Consider the following 4,763-nt stretch of genomic DNA (forward strand, 5'->3'; position numbering starts at 1 on the left):
AGAAGGAGAACTTTTCCACCAAATACAACATTCAAATTCATGATTTCTCTTAGTAATCTGTCTATGGCGTTTATAGCATGACTGGATGCATGGTGCATTCATCACTAATGAAAAGTTGGGCTTTTAAAAATAGTTTTAGCAACTTTACTGTTTATATCGAGTCTAGAAATTGAAGTTTCATTTAATGGAATTGGTAATTTATACTGGGATTGAAAGGTTCTTCCGCCGAGAAGTAAATTTGCAGCAATTCCTGTAGACGCTGTGGGTAAAACAGTACCACCATGACCTCTAATATAATGTATTAAAACTTTATAAAAATATGCCTCCATGCTCAGAAGGCAGGTTCCTCCCTCAAACCTCGCCCTTGCTGGAAACAACTCCCGGAGGGCGCCTAAGACTGGTGGGACTGATGGAAGTCAGGGGGTGGCATGGAGGTGGTTCCTGCACTTCTGATCACTTGCACACTGTGTTTTATACCACAGCATGTGGCAGTGGCTGTGAAGGTCGCCACAGCAAACCAGCGCTGACTGCAGGACTGACTTCCAGTTGGTTGAGCCTCAGTTGTGACAGGTCATTACACCCAGGGTTTTTATATAAATAGATTTTTGATCAACCCCTGTGTGTGAGGCAAATTTCTCACCTCTGTTTATATGCTTTCTCCTACATGAATGCCCCCCTCAACCCTCTCCAGCACTATGCTGGGCATTCCCTCCACATGGACCCCTCCTTACCTTGTGTGGGCTCTGGCATGTCCTACCCCATTCCTCACTGTGCTCTGGCTCTAACACTCATTGGAGAGCTTCCTCCCCCCATGGACTTTCTCCTGCCCCATGGACTTTCTCCTCCCCCATGTCAGGTTGCCTCCATGGGCTGGTATCCCTTCAGCCCTCAGAGGGCTCTGACCTCTTGTTGTGGGCCACCTCTGTTCCCCTTCTACCGGCACATCTTGTCCTCACTGCACTGCCAGAACAAATGTCGACTTTACTCTGCCTTTTCCAAACAGTTAAAGATTGGGTTGCTCAAGAAGGGAAGGGAAAGAAAGCTAAAGAAAAAGAGGGAAGGAGGAGAAGAGGGGAAGGCTATACCTTGCTTTTTAAAATTTTTTGTTGTTTAAGGTATTACAAATAGTAGTACATATGTCTCCCATTTTTCCCCATTGACCTTCCCCAGGCCTCATCTATGCCCCTGGCACTTGCCCTCACCCCCACCCTCGCCCCACAGTGTCTTGCATCTGTTGGTTGTGCTTATATGCATGCATACAAGTCCTTCAGTTGATCTCTTACATCCCCCCAACCCTCCCCTTGCTTTTTAAAGTAAAAGAAACACAACTGTGAGAGTTGGAATAGAAAATAAGCCTCTCCAACCATTTTGGAAGAGCCCATATGGGATTTGAGGGTACACACATTCACCGGGTTCACACCACTCCTATTTGAGTATCTTGCAGTCTTTTTATACCCTCAGGTGTATGTATACTGTATTTTGAAAACCACAGGTTAATAATAGCGTGCAAACACCTAGGAAGAGATTTCCCACCCCAGAATCCTGGCAAACAGGCCCCCAAGACTTTTAGTTACCACAATTATTTGACTTTAGACCCTAAACTCTACAGTTCTACCTCCCTTCCCTTCGTCTGTCCTCTTTCATCCCACTTTCCTGTGAAGAAGCACAGCTGTCTCCATTCACACCTCCTCTGTGCAGGAGAACCTTTCACAGAACACTAACTTGGTTCTTTTTTCAAACTGCCTCCTCCTCCAACTTTGAGACTGACCCCCTCCTAAGGCAGGGCCTCCAGACTTACCTCTGCCTCTGCTGTGGGCTGGGTCTCTCCTGATCTGAGGTAGGTCTGGTTAGAGACGTTTCTCTCAGGAGCTCAGGGCTGGGAGCTGGAGGTGGTCTGGGTTAGAGGAAGGATGTCCAGAGGTATTGAAAGGGGAGGAACTTCATGAAAATGAGGTACATTCTTTGATGGCCTTTGGACTTGGACTGGGACGGTGTGTTTGGCATAGAGGGGAATAAAGCACTACATTTCACAAACCAATGTTACGAGGGCTTTCTATCTCTCTTCTTTAGAGTATGAAACTGATCACCAGTTGTGTATCTTGGTAAATTTCATGAACATAAAGAGCATAGAACTAAGAAGATTTTTGGCCTATAAATTAATTGTTAACATCATCAAGTTTAAACAAAGAGCATATAACTAGGAAAATTGATTACCCATAAATTAATGACTCACATCAGCAAATAGATTTGAAACACTGGCACTCACACCAGTTTCCTTGAACATTGTTCCACATCTACTTTTATACGTTTTCTTTCTTCTCAAACCCCATACCTCACTGCTAGTCTTCTCAGTTGCCTCATTTTCATTGAGCCAAAGAAGCAATCAAATCTTTATATCTATACTTACTCACTGCAAACAAAGCCCAATTTCATCTTTGTATAATTTCTCCTTTTCTGTGTTAATGGAGAAAATATGTTTTTATCTCCATGTTCTAGGCCTTCCAATCAATTTGTGAACAAATAAATTTTGTATTAAATCCCATTCTCCTTGAGCTCTCCAGAGATGTTTTCTATTTCCTATATTTTATGCTGACTGATACACTAAAGCAGTGGTTCCCAAACTTATTTTGGCCTACCCGCCCCCCTTTTCCAGAAAAAAATATTTACTCAGCCCCCTGGAGATTAATTTTTTTAAATTTTAATAGCAGTTACTCATCGCCCCCAAATGCACCCGTGGCCATCACCGCCCCCCCCCCCCCCCCGGATCGCTGCAGCGCCCACCGGGGGGCCGTAGCGCCCACTTTGGGAATCACTGCACTAAAGCCCCAGTTTTCTCATCTGATAAATGGGTTTAATAATAATACCTACAACATCTAGGAAAGATGGGTCCTTGCTTGGGTCCCACATTTTGGAGGCCTCACATATCATAACTACTTACAAAATGCATTTATTAATGAAAATGAAGACAGCACTGCCACTTGGTAATCTGTTCTCAGTACAGTGTCTCCTCAAGTATCCACTCTCATAATTAACACTATTCAGGCTCAGGGAAACATACCTCCATAGTTTTGTCCTATATCCTTAGAACTAAACTATATCTGAATGAAGTAAAAGTTTGTGGTTTATAATGAGGTGGAGCTTTATTGTATGTGTTTTTTTGTGACAATTTCAAATACAGTTTGATTTAATACATTGTGTTTTATCCTTACACTGCAGTGCCTAGAAAGTGCAAGATTATTTCCTGCTCCTGTGCACATGTTCTATATGCAAGTATAGAGATTGCCAGTTACTTACTATAGCAGCTCATCCTTAAAACTGCCATGGAATTTGGCGCAAATTTGGGTCTTTCAATTGTTTTGTATGGAACAAAAACTAAGATGTGGATCAGTTTGCTGTGATCCACCTCTTCAATGGTGGGTCCAGGAGAAGGAACCACCAGATGGAGATGCCTCATCACTAGGGAAGCCCCAGGCATTCCTGCTGGCTTACCTCCTGCTCTCTGGGACAGCTTGGGGATCATAGGGCTGCAGACTTTCTCCAGCTCTTTCTGCTGATGTTCAAATTCTTCCTTCTCTGCAGTCTGATTCTTATCAAGCAGGTGACGATTTCATTACATCTGTCAAGAATCATCTGTTTATCCTCATCATTGAGCTTAACTTGAAGTTTCTCATTTTCAGCAGTTGCTTTTATGTTGATTGCAAATAATTTAAATGAAATTTTTGAAAGATGCCTTGTCCCACTGCTTCTCCTCTTCAGCTTTGTACTTCTCAGCTTCTTGGACCCTATGTTCTCTGTCTTCGTTGCTCAAATGGTTCTTGTGGTTAGTGATGATAACCGTATTCTCTTTTCCTGTGCTTTTATCCCCAGCAAAGACTTTGAAGGTGCCATTGGTGTCAATATGAACAGTGACTTAAATCTGAGGAACATCACAGAATACAGGTGATAGGTTTATGAGTTCAAACTTTTCAAGTAGATTATTATCCTTGGTTATGGTACACTCGTCATCGTAAACCTGGATGAGCACACCTGGCTGCTGGTCAGAATAAATAGTGACGGTCTGTGTCTGCTTCAGAGCCAATTTATGAGACTGGTAGTTCTTGTTTAGGAAGGCTATTAATTATTGATTCAATGTCTTCTTTTTTTTAATTGTTGATAGTATTACAGATGTCAACTATTTTACCTCCCTTTGCTCCCCTCCACCCAGCCACCGCCCCACCCCAGCTTTCAGCACATTATGTCTATGTCCATGGGCTATGCATATATACATGTATATTTTTGTGTTATCTTTTCCAGTCCCTCTCACCTTTACCCTCTGAGATCAGTCAGTCTGTTACATGTATCCATGCCTCTAGTCCTATTTTGTTTGTCCGTTTATTTTGGTTCAATAGATTCCATATGTTAGTGAGATCATGTGGTACTTACCTTTCTCTGACTGGCTTATTTCACTTAGAATAATAATCACCAGGTCCCTCCATGCTGTCACAAACCTTAAGAGTTCCTTCGTTTTTATAGCCATGTAGTGTCCCATTGTGTAAATGTCCCACAGCTTTTTTATCCACTCATCTATTGATGAACACTTGGGCTGTGTCCAGATCTTGTCTACTCTAAATAAGGCTACTATGAACAAGGAGTACATATATTCTTTCTGATTGGTGTTTGGGATTCTTAGGATATATATCCAGAAGTGGAATCATTGGGCCAAAAGGCAGTTCCATTTTTAATTTTTTGAGGAAACTCCATACTGTTTTTCACAGTGGCTGTAC

At 42.4% G+C, this 4,763-nt stretch overlaps 1 pseudogene; it reads right to left on the reverse strand.

Annotated features, from left to right (window-relative positions):
* Positions 1-3,294: 3,294 nt before the first annotated feature.
* On the reverse strand, positions 3,295-4,063 carry LOC102421576 (annotated as a pseudogene).
* Between the last annotated feature and the right edge of the window lie 700 nt (positions 4,064-4,763).

The sequence above is a fragment of the Myotis lucifugus genome, unplaced genomic scaffold (assembly GCF_000147115.1).
Source record: "Myotis lucifugus unplaced genomic scaffold, Myoluc2.0 scaffold_10651, whole genome shotgun sequence".
Lineage (NCBI taxonomy): Eukaryota > Metazoa > Chordata > Mammalia > Chiroptera > Vespertilionidae > Myotis > Myotis lucifugus.